Below are 13,074 nucleotides of genomic sequence, written 5' to 3'. Positions count from 1 at the left end.
CCAGGCAGTTAGAGAACAATCCAGCACATCTTGAGACAGCCACTTACGGGAACAGGGCCCTCGGTATCCAGCACATGTGGTGGCAATTGCAGCCCACATCAGGTTCCTTCTCAGATTCAGTTCACATGCCCACAGAGACAAGGGGGCTGCCTGCCTCTCTGTGCAGGGTGAGCTCCGCCTTCTCATCCAAGTAATTCTGCTCATGCTGGTCATCCCAGTGATCCCTCGAAACCCAACAAATAGTGCCAGCCCTGCGGATACAGTGGTGAATGGAAGGGGCAGAGCCTGCCCTCGAGGAGTGCCCGTCCGAGGATCCCAGATCTGGAATGAAACAAGCCTTGAATTCTCCCCCGAGTCCTCATCCTTGTGCTGTGGCAGGGTATTGTGGAATATTGACCAATAGACCAATATGTTCTGCTCTCACTCCCTGAGAGCACCTGTGAGAGGGCCGTCTGGCAAGGAACTGTAAATGGTCTCTAGGAGCTGAGAGCAGCCCTGGCTGATGGCCAGCAAGAAAATGGGGACCTCAGCCTACAGCCACAAGAAACTGAATTCTGCCAACAACCTGAATAAGTTGGAAGAGAACACAGAGCCTCAGATAACATAGCCCTGGCTAACACATTGATTGCAGCTTTGTGAAACCCTGAGCAGAAGACCCACTTAAGCTGCACGCAGACTTCTGACCGAAGGAAAACTATGAGGTGATAAATGGGTGCTGCTTACAGCCACTAAGATTGTGGTTACACAGCACTTATTGGTCCCTCTCCCTCACTCATTGAAGACTCGGGCACCTGGCTCACTGGTTTCCTTGGCATCCTGAGTCCTGCCATCATCCTGGGTGACTTCAGTGTCTACCTGGGCAGCTTGTGCTACTCACAGCTCCTTGACTTCTTCCTTGCCTTTGACAATCTCTTTCTCTCCACCTCAGCCCCTCCCCATCTTCAAGGCCACATCCTAGACCTTTTCATCATCATCCTAAACTTCAGGATCCCACTCACTGACTGAAACCAGTTCTCTCACACCCTCACTCTTAACCACTGTCACCCAAACTGCTCTCTCATGGGCCCTCTCCATTTGCTCTCACTCTTGTTCTGCTGCTGCTACTGCCCAGCAAAAGAATAATAATAGCAAAAACAATACAATTATGCCAACTGGTACATGTAATTTTCTATCTCAGCTTACATTCTGCACAGCCCATCAATCTCATTATATTTTGAAATGTTTTTAAGTTGTATTTCTCTGCTAGGGCTGCTGTGACTAAGTACCACAAACTAGGTGGCGTAGAACAACAAAAATTTATTCTCTTACAATTCTGGCAGCAGCAAGTCCGAAATCAAGGTATTAGCAGAGGTATGTTCCCTCTAAAACCAGTACGAGAAGGATCCTTCCTTGCCTCTTCCAGCTTCTGGTGGTTTACTGGCAATTTTTGCCATTCGTTGGCTTGTAGATGCATCACTCCAATCCTCCATCTTCACGTGGGCATCTTCCTTCTGTATGTGCCTGCCTTCTGTGTCCAAATTTCCCCTTTTTATAAGGACATCAGTCACATCAGATTAGGTCCCACCTTAATGATCTGATTTTTTTGTTGTTGTTGTTGTAATGTCTGAAACATTTATATTAACATATTTCCATACATATTTCCATACAAATACAAATATAAGATTTTTAGAAATTTCATGTAATGTCTGAAACATTTATATTAACATATTTCCATACAAATAACCCAATGAAAGTTTAGTATTAGTTGTTTTGTTTGTTTGTTTTTTTATACTGCAGGTTCTTATTAGGCATCAATTTTATACACATCAGTGTATACGTGTCAATCCCAATTGCCCAATTCAGCACACCACCATCCCCACCCCACTGCAGTTTTCCCCCCTTGGTGTCCATATGTCCATTCTCTACATCTGTGTCTCAACTTCTGCCCTGCAAACCGGCTCATCTGTACCATTTTTCTAGGTTCCACATACATGCATTAATATACGATATTTGTTTTTCTCTTTCTGACTTACTTCACTCTGTATGACAGTCTCTAGATCCATCCACTTCTCAACAAATGACTCAATTTCGTTCCTTTTTATGGCTGAGTAATATTCCATTGTATATATGTACCACATCTTCTTTATCTATTCGTCTGTCAGTGGGCATTTAGGTTGCTTCCATGACCTGGCTATTGTAAATAGTGCTGCAATGAACATTGGGGTGCATGTGTCTTTTTGAATTATGGTTTTCTCTGGGTATATGCCCAGTAGTGGGATTGCTGGGTCATATGGTAATTTTATTTTTAGTTTTTTAAGGAACCTCCATATTGTTCTCCATAGTGGCTGTATCAATTTACATTCCCACCAACAGTGCAAGAGGGTTCCCTTTTCTCCACACCCTCTCCAGCATTTGTTGTTTGTAGATTTTCTGATGATGCTCATTCTAACAGGAGTGAGGTGATACCTCATTGTAGTTTTGATTTTCATTTCTCTAATAATTAGTGATGTTGAGCATCTTTTCATGTGCTTCGTGGCCGTCTGTATGTCTTCTTTGGAGAAATGTCTATTTAGGTCTTCTGCCCATTTTTGGATTGGGGTGTTTGTTTCTTTAATATTGAGCTGAATGAGCTGTTTATATATTTTGGAGATTAATCCTTTGTCCGTTGATTCGTTTGCAAATATTTTCTCCCATTCTGAGGGTTGTCTTTTCGTCTTGTTTATGGTTTCCTTTGCTGTGAAAAAGCTTTGAAGTTTCATTAGGTCCCATTTGTTTATTTTTGTTTTTATTTCCATTACTCTAGGAGGTGGATCAAAAAAGATCTTGCTGTGATTTATGTCAAAGAGTGTTCTTCCTATGTTTTCCTCTAAGAGTTTTATAGTGTCCAGTCTTATATTTAGGTCTCTAATCCATTTTGAGTTTATTTTTGTGTATGGTGTTAGGGAGTATTCTAATTTCATTCTTTTACATGTAGCTGTCCAGTTTTCCCAGCACCACTTATTGAAGAGACTGTCTTTTCTCCATTGTATATCTTTGCCTCCTTTGTCATAGATTAGTTGACCATAGGTGCGTGGGTTAATCTCTGGGCTTTCTATCTTGTTCCATTGATCTATGTTTCTGTTTTTGTGCCAGTACCATATTGTCTTGATTACTGTAGCTTTGTAGTATAGTCTGAAGTCAGGGAGTCTGATTCCTCCAGCTCCATTTTTTTCCCTCAAGACTGCTTTGGCTATTCGGGGTCTTTTGTGTCTCCATACAAATTTTAAGATGATTTGTTCTAGCTCCATAAAAAATGCCATTGGTAATTTGATAGGGATTGCATTGAATCTGTAGATTGCTTTGGGTAGTATAGTCATTTTCACAATATTGATTCTTCCAATCCAAGAACATGGTATATCTCTCCATCTGTTGGTATCACCTTTAATTTCTTTCATCAGTGTCTTATAGTTTTCTGCATACAGGTCTTTTGTTTCCCTAGGTAGGTTTATTCCTAGGTATTTTATTCTTTTTGTTGCAATGGTAAATGGGAGTGTTCCCATAATTTCTCTTTCAGATTTTTCATCATTAGTGTATAGGAATGCAAGAGATTTCTGTGCATTAATTTTGTATCCTGCAGCTTTACCAAATTCATCAGTTAGCTCTAGTAGTTTTCTGGTGGCATTTTTAGGATTCTCTATGTATAGTGTCATGTCATCTGCAAACAGTGACAGTTTTACTTCTTCTTTTCCAATTTGAATTCCTTTTATTTCTTTTTCTTCTCTGATTGCCATGGCTAGGACTTCCAGAACTATGTTGAATAATCGTGGTGAGAGTGGACATCCTTGTCTCGTTCCTGATCTTAGAGGAAATGCTTTCAGTTTTTCACCATTGAGAATGATGTTTGCTGTGGGTTTGTCATATATGGCCTTTATTATGTTGAGGTAGCTTCCCTCTATGCCCACTTTCTGGAGAGTTTTTATCATAAATGGGTGTTGAATTTTGTCAAAAGCTTTTTCTGTGTCTATTGAGATGATCATATGGTTTTTATTCTTCAATTTGTTAATATGGTGTATCACATTGATTGATTTGCATATATTGAAGAATCCTTGCATCCCTGGGATAAATCCCACTTGATCGTGGTGTATGATCCTTTTAATGTGTTGTTGGATTCTGTTTGCTAGTATTTTGAGGATTTTTGCATCTATATTCATCAGTGATATTGATCTGTAATTTTCTTTTTTTGTAGTGTCTTTGTCTGGTTTTGGTGTCAGGGTGATGGTGGCCTCATAGAATGAGTTTGGGAGTGTTCCTTCCTCTGCAATTTTTTGGAAGAGTTTGAGAAGGATAGGTGTTAGCTCTTCTGTAAATGTTTGATAGAATTCACCTGTGAAGCCATCTGGTCCTGGACTTTTGTTTGTTGGAAGATTTTTAATCACAGTTTCAATTTCATTACTTGTGATTGGTCTGTTCATATTTTCTGTTTCTTGCTGGTTCAGTCTTGGAAAGTTATACCTTTCTAAAAATTTGTCCATTTCTTCCAGGTTGTCCATTTTATTGGCATAAAGTTGCTTGTTGTAGTCTCTTAGGATGCTTTGTATTTCTGCGGTGTCTGTTGTAACTTCTCCTTTTTCATTTCTGATTTTATTGATTTGAGTCCTCTCCCTCTTTTTCTTGATGAGACTGGCTAATGGCTTATCAATTTTGTTTTATCTTCTCAAAGAACCAACTTTTAGTTTTATTGATCTTTGCTATTGTTTTCTTTGTTTCTATTTCATTTATTTCTGCTCTGATCTTTATGATTTCTTTCCTTCTGCTAACTTTGGGTTTTGTTTGTTCTTCTTTCTCTAGTTTCTTTAGGTGTAAGGTTAGATTGTTTACTTGAGATTTTTCTTTTTTCTTTAGGTAGGCTTGTATAGCTATAAACTTCCCTCTTAGAACTGCTTTTGCTGCATCCCATAGGTTTTGGGTCGTCGTGTTTTCATTGTCATTTGTCTCTAGGTATTTTAAAAAATTTATTTATTTTATTTATTTATTTTTGGCTGCGTTGGGTCTTTGATGCTGTGTGCAGGCTTTCTCTACTTGCGGTGAGTGGGGGCTACTCTTCGTTGCGGTGCGCAGGCTTCTGATTGCGGTGGCTTCTCTTGTTGCAGAGCACAGGCTCTAGGCGCCCGGGCTTCAGGAGTTGTGGCTCGCGGGCTCTGGAGCGCAGGCCCAGTAGTTGTGGCGCATGGACTTAGTCGCTTCGTGGCATGTGGGATCTTCCCAGACCAGGGCTTGAGCCCATGTCCCCTGCATTGGCAGGCAGATTCTTAACCACTGCGCCACAGGGAAGCCCTAATGACCTGATTTTAACTTGATTACCTCTGTAAAGACCCTATTTCCAAATAAGGTCACATGCTGAGGTACTGGGGGTTAGGATTCCAACAAATCTTTTTCTTTTTTTGGGGGGTGGGGTGGGCAGGCACAATTCAACCCATAACGGAAGTCAAAGAGAATAAAAGGCATATAATACAAAGCAAAGGTCCTGTGCTCTGCCCCTCAGCACCCCATTCTCATTCTAAATGTTTCTAGTTTCAGTTCGTCTGAGAGTTTGCCTCTGCCTTTGTAAATACTATGCTTATATCTATATCAACATTTTTATGTTGTCAACTTTAGACATTATCTGCTGACTTCCTGCTATGCTAGATGAGATTATAGTTCAGTCATCCTTTCATCTTTTTGCCTATATTTTTAACTTTTGACTATGGTAATTGATCAAACATATACAAAAGTACAGAAAATAGTATAATAAAACTCACATGCCCATCACTGAAGTTGATCAGTTATCAACTCATGACCAATTTCCTTTCATCTCTCCCTACCATTATCCCTTTTCCTCATAATATATAGATATATCACTATTTTCAGGCCTTCTATTGGCTACTTTTATATCTTTAAATAATATCCCTATACCTCTATTTCTCTTTCCCTCAACTAAGAACAATTACTATTGATTTTCTACTTTGTAATGATATTAATGTGCCTCCACTTCCCTCCACTTCTCTTCCTCCCTTCCTCTTCCCAAATTTCTGTCAATTGTTGTTGCAGGTTGGATTCCCACAGAAGCAGGCTCTAAGGTGAGATTAATATGCAGGAGTTTCTTTGGGAGTTCTCTCAGGATCAACACCTGTGGAAGGGAAGGAAGGGAAGAGAAAGGAAGGGAAGGAATCAGGATTGGGTAGATGGAGAAGGTGGGCTGTAATGCCGTCTCAAAAAAGGCTTCAGCCAACCCTACAGGGATTTCTGAAGCTGGGATGGTCTTTCAGAGATAATTTGGTTTTATATTATATTAATTATATTAATAGATATAATTTCCTAATATATATGAATATATTATATAAGTTATGGTGGGGATAGCAATGGTGGTGTTCTTCCATACTTCCTTTGGTTGCTAGAGTACATCCTTAAGTAACCTCCTAAGAAAGGGTCAAACAGGAAGTAAGTTTTTGAATTCTTACATGTCTGAAAAAGTCTTTATTCTATTCTCATACTTATTTGACAGTTTGGCTGTGTATAAAACTTCACTCTGAAATTTTGTATAATTTTTTAATCTCTGCAAGCTTTTAGAATCTTTCCTTATCCTTGGTGCTCTGAACTTTCACAAAACTATGCATAAGCTTGGGTATGTGTTCATTCATTGTGCTAGGTACTCAATAAACCTTTTCAGTATGAACTATTTTTTCTTTAGCTCTAAAGTTATTTTTCTAATATATCTTTAATTTCCTCCCCTCCATGTTTTCTCTTCCATTTCTATAACTTAGTAAGATGTTAGTCTTCCTAATTGTCTCATATTTTGTTTCATACTTCCGAGATTTTGTTTGCCTATGTTATTGAGTAATAACTTACATACACTAAAGTGCACAAATCTTAAGTGTAGAGCTTAATTGTTTTTCATATGTACTCACTCATATAATCACTAATCAGATAAAATACTAGAACATTTCCAGCACCCGTGAAGACTTCCTCATGCCCCACTCCTGTTCCATACCTTCCCCCCAAAGGTAACCACTATTCTGACCTTATCACCACAGATCTGTTTTGCTGTTCTAGAACTTCCTATAAATGTCATTGCACACTATGTACTCTTTGATGTCTGGCTTCTTGCAATTAACATGTTTTTTGAATTTAACTATGTTGTTGCATGTATCAGTAGTTTGTTCTTTTTACTGCTGCATTGTATTCCATTTTGTGATTATATCACAGTTTATCTATCCAAATTATTGGATACAATTGAAGGACCTTTGGGTTGCTTCCAGTTGGGGGCTATTACGAATAATACTATGAACATTCTTGTCCATGTCTTTCGGTGGCTAGAAGTCTCACATCTGTTGGGCATATGCCTTGGAGTAGAGTTGCCAGTTCTTGGGGTGGGCACATGTTTAACTTTAGCTTTGGCAAATTCTGCCACAGAGTTTTCCAAAATAGCTGTATCAATGAACGCTCCTACAAGCAATGTGAGAGAGTTTGAATCGCTCCACATTCTTGCCAGCCCTTGGTGGTGTCCTTTGCTATATTTCTGTTCAACATTTTAAAAGTTTCTCTCAACTTGACTTTTCAATTCTTTTATTGAATGTTGAACTTTACAACCATAGTTCTAATTTCCAAGTGGTCTTTAATGTTCTGTTGGAATTTTTCCATAGCAATCTATTCTTGTTTCATATATTCAATCGCTTCTCAAGTCTTTCTGATGATCTTAATAAAGGGTATTTTTGTTTGTCCTTTAAAAATTATTCTTTTTGGTGCCTTAGTCATCTCTTTCCTTTAGGGCCAGCTTTGCTATTTGTTTTTCTTGATATTTCTCTGTCATCTTGTATGCCACCTTCAAATGTTTGACCTTTCTTTGTTGTCCGATTACACTTAAGAACGAGGCCGACTGGCAGCTTTGAGTACATGGGAGGGAGTTATTGATTTGCAGGCTTTGTTTTAAGATGAAGAGACAGTGTGCTGATAGTTTTGTTGGGGGTCCTCAAAAATTTCATAATATGGAGAAATTTTTTTGGTGGTGGTGGTTTCAATACTGACTCCAGTTTTCCTAGCCCTCCCCGAGACAAATTATTCAATTTCTTTAGAGAAGAACCCTTCTTTTTTTTTCATTCTTGGGTTAAAGACTGGCTTTGGGGCCTTCTGGGGGAGGTTAACGGCCATATAGAAACCTTCAGTTAATCTGTCTGGGTTAAGTCCCATGTCTTACTCTGCCCACTGTCATACCTGCTGTCTCAGAATTGGGAGACTGTCTAAGCTAAGTTTGTTCCCTCCTTAGCTGAAGTCCCTTTGTAGGTATTCTAGGCTGTGGCTTCATCAGTCTCCACTGTGGCAGCTTCCAGGAATTTGGGGAAGTTTTTAAGCCATTGTAGGTCCCCCTCCCTTTTTTTTTTTTTTTTTTTTTACTTTTTAAAAATTGAGATAAAATTCACATAATGTAAAATTAACCATTTTAAAGTAAATAATTCAGTGGCATTTAGTGCATTCACAGTGTTGTACAACCACCACCTCTATCTAGTTCCAAAACATTTTTATCATCCCCAAAGGAAACCCTGTACACATTAAGCAGTTGCTCCCCATCCCCTCTCCCCCAACCCCTGGCAGCCACCAATTAGTGTTCTGTCTCTACAGATTTATCTCTTGTGACTATTTCAGATAAATGGAATCATACAATATGTGACCCTTTGTGTCTGGATTCTTTCAATTAGCAGGATGCTTTCAAATTCATCCATGGTGTAGCATCGTCCATGGTGTAGCATGCATCAGTACTCCATTCCTTTTATATGGCTGCATGATATTCCATTGTATGTATCTACCACGATTCATTTATCCAGTCATCTGTCGATGGACATTTCAGCTTGTTCTACTCTTGGCTATTGTGACGTGCTGCTATGAACATGCATGTACATATATTTGTTTGGGTACCAGTTTTCAAATCTTCAAACCTTCTACCTAAGAGTAGAGCCACTGAGTCAAATGGTCATTCTATGTTTAATTTTTGAGGAACTGAAAACTGTTTTCCACAGTGACTGAATCATTTTACATTCCTAAGAGCAAGGTATAAGGGTTCCGATGTCTCCACATCCTTACCCATGCTTATTATTTTTAGTTTTTTGATATTAATCAGTCTAGTGGGTGCTACTAATCAGTCTAGTGAAAGTGCTACTTCACTGTGGTTTTGATGTACAGTTTCCTAATAACAATTGAATTTGAGCATCTTCTCCCATCCTATCTTGCTGTCAGGTTATATTATTTTTGTTCCTTCATGATGATTTCAAAGGGCAGAAGAGATGTGAACACAGAGATGTGCCACTTAAGCCCCCTCTCAGTGAAGGCCTTCTTGCCCCAGTGGCTGAGAGGGCAGCCCTTTAAGGCCATCTACCCCTTCAGGGCTTGCCTCAGCTGCAGAGAGCCACTTTGCCCAAGATCACAGCCCTCCAAGGGTAGCCACATTCAGTGACTTATCCAGGTGATGTACAAATACCTGGCCATCTCGGCCTAACTTGAGACAACTCTGAAGGCCTATTCTAGCTCTAGACTGCCCCGTGGGGTTAGCCAAGGCCTGTAGCACCACTCGACTGCTCTTTCTGTCCATTCTTACTCCCTTCCCACCCTTTCCACAGGTATTTCTCCTGAAGGCACTCCCTAATAAACATCCTGCACACTTAACTCTGTTTTAGAGTCAGCTTTCTGATGAACCCAACCCATAAGAGACAATAAATGCATGTGTCTTGTTAGTCAATTTGAGCTGGAAGTGGAACCAATTATTATTTATTTAATATTCCAGAAATATAGTTAAGATTGGCTTGTGTAAACTACTTTATATTGAAAGATTGGGACTCTGTGCACTGGATGCCCCTATTAAATCTCACGTAGGCATTGAGCTACAAAGTGGTGCCAATTTTGAGACATCCAAGGCCTGATTTTATGATGTTTCCAGCTAAATATTTTAATTTTTAGTGAAACTAGGTTACTCCCTTAACTGCTCAATGAATTGGAGCCACTGTATGAACACAGCTGATATTGAAGAGGGCATTCACATTCTGGTCTGTTGGGATGTTTAAGTACTTTTTTAAAACTCAGCTTTGAAATTTCAATCATGGGAGTCATTAAAGTCAAGGGTATCTAGAGCAGTCAGGGCTGCTTTGTGTTCCTGAAATTGGACTATGTGTCCAACAAAGTCAGTCTTCAGTGTTTGTTTTCACTTCTCCTCCACCATGATCTCCCTCTACTTCTGCATTTCATCTTTCAAGCCTCGCCGGTTGCCCTCCAAGTTCAATCTCAGCTGTGCCTGTGGCCTCTTGGCCTTTGTTGGAACATTGAAGGCCTCCCCTCTTCCCTCAGTCTTTTTTTTTAATTAATTAATTATTTATTAATCTATTTATTTATTTATTTATTTATGGCTGCGTTGGGTCTTCGTTGCTGCACATGGGCTTTCTCTAGTTGCGGCGAGGGGGGGCTACTCTTCATTGTGGTGCATGGGCTTCTCATTGCCGTGGCTTCTCTTGTTGCGCAGCACGGGCTCTAGAGCACAGGCTCAGTAGTTGTGGCGCACAGGCTTAGTTGCTCCGCGGCATGTGGGATCTTCCCGGACCAGGGATCAAACCCGTGTCCCCTCCATTGGCAGGCAGATTCTTAACCAGTGCGCCACTAGGGAAGTCCCCCCTCAGTCTTTTCTTTGATGACGGCCATAGCAAGGTTGAGGACAGAGAGGCCATCTTTTCTGTCCAGAATTGTGTAGCCTTCACACACCCTGGCAGAGCTGGTGGATTGGTGTTAATCGGCACGGTTTCTGTGGAACCATTCCAACCTGCTCTCATGGACTCTTATGGCATCAATGCTTTCATAACCATAAGAAGACTCTTCCACATCTGCTTGAGTCTTGTTAGGGTCTCCCTAGGAAGGGATCTGACCTTGCAGTCAAAGGTCTATTCATTTTGTGAATGAGCAATGTTGTATTCACCTTGTATTGCTTCATAATAAGTTACCACAAATTTAGTGGCTTAAAACAACACACATTTATTAGTTCACAGTTTCTGTGGGTCAGGAGTCCAGGCACAGCTTAGCTGGATCCTCTGCTCAGGGTCTCACCAGGCTGCATTCCCTTGTGGAGTTCAGAGTCCTCTATCAGGCTCTTGTGGTTGTTGGCCAAATCCATTTCCTTGTGGTTCTAGGACTGAGTTCTCTTGGCTTCTCAATGACTGTTGGCTGGAGGCCACTCTTAGGTCCTAAAAACCGCCCACAGTTCCCTGCCATGTGGCTCTCTCTAGGGGCAGTTACAATATGGCTTTTCCAAGACCAGCAGGAAATCTCTCTGTGCTAGCAAGATGGACCCTTATACACATCATAATGTAGTCACAGGTGTGACATCCTGTCTCGCCTTTGCCAGATTCTATTGGCTAGAAGCACAGGTTCCACTCACACCCAATGGGAGGGGATTATACACGGGCATGACTCATTGATGCTCACCTTAGGGGTGTGTACACCACGTCTGTCAATGGATGCTAGCTGTGCACCTTTATTCAAATTTAAACTCTTCCAGAAAGATGCAGCTGAGACTGCATGCTCAAATGCTCATAGGCCTCTTGTCTGGTCTCTCATATCTGTCATTAGAGGCCCGGCTGTTGTCTAGACGGGCTCTCCAGCTGCTCCTTCTTGGTGTACCCCAACACCTCGGCAACAAGTCAGAGGCTGCTTAGATCAGTGTTGGACTGGGTGAATTTGTCTTCACCTCTGATTGCTTCCTCTGGAGAAACTCTCTTTTTGACAAATCAGAAGTCCACCTCTGTGATGGTGATCAGGTCGTGCTGCTGTCCCTCCTCCCCACAGGTAGTACGTGGCTGGGGGGCTGCAGGCAAGGACCCGTCTGCCTCCTGATTCCTCATGCATCCTTCTCGCCTCCCGCCCCAGGGCCTGGACGGGATGGTGCTCCGGAAACGTTTGCCGACTTGAACGGAGTCCACAAGAGAACTACAGACATTTTTAGAGGTGGGAACTGTGTGCGACTTTTGCCTCATTCCCTTCCTTGGTCAACCCTGGGGGTTACTGAATGAATTTTTGTTAATGGCTTTTTGATAATGACAAGTATGATATCATTTGCTCCTTAGTTCACAAGCTCTCAGGAGACACCTGTTGCTATGAGAAAGTATCACAGATGCCAAGGAAAGAGGAAATAAGGATGAGAGTAATTTTCTAAATAGACACTGGAGTCCTTGTTGATGTTGGGCTCAGAGTTTCCTGAAACATTAGGGGCCATACTTTTGGGAGGAAAAAGGCAGCCACCAATACAAGGGAAGTGTCAGGATGAGGAGGGACAGCTGAGGTGCCTCCTGAAGCCTGGCAGCTTGGGCACTTGGCTGGGGCTAGCCTACCCCGAGGGACTCATCCTATGCTCTGGCCTGGGGAGTGCAGGTGGAGGCTGGCCCTTCCCAGGGAAGGGGGCGTTGCCAGCCAGGCTGCAGTGTGAACAGCCAACCTGCTGGGACCCCAGGATACAGCAAATGAGGTGCAGCAGCAATGGCAGCAAGCCTCCTGCGATGACTGCGCTCTGGCTACCAACCGAGGAGGTTCCCTCTCACGGAAAGCCACCCTGCACCTCCACTTCCTGGCTGTGTGCCAGGTCAAGTGATTTGGCCTCTTTGAGTTTTAATTTCTGGATCTGTAAAATGGGAATGATAGTAGCATCTAGCTCACAGTGTTGGTGTGAAGAGATAATTAGCATGTTGCCTGGGTATAGGAAACCCTCAATAACTATACTAATATTTATGTATTCCTGTATGCAAAAAAAGATCTCCAATCTGCCTGGCATTGTGTTAGGTTATTTCACTAGGAGGTGGAAGTGAGTCAGAGACAGAGAGAGAGGATTGTGATGTCCTTCCTAACCCTCATCCCCAGGCACACAGTGAATGATTCTTGCCACCGAAGAGTTATGACCCTCACTCCTCCCATCTCCTACCTGCTCCCCATCTCCTGTTTCCCCACCAGCCACACCAGCCTCTGTGCCATCAGCTAACACTGTCAAGCATGCTCTCCACAATGCCTGCTCTCTCACCTCCTTCAAGTTCTTGTTCACATATCACTTTATTAGTGAGGCTT

The sequence above is a fragment of the Balaenoptera ricei genome, chromosome X, assembly GCF_028023285.1.
Source record: "Balaenoptera ricei isolate mBalRic1 chromosome X, mBalRic1.hap2, whole genome shotgun sequence".
In the NCBI taxonomy this organism is placed as follows: Eukaryota; Metazoa; Chordata; class Mammalia; order Artiodactyla; family Balaenopteridae; genus Balaenoptera; species Balaenoptera ricei.
This window is presented reverse-complemented; position numbering follows the sequence as displayed.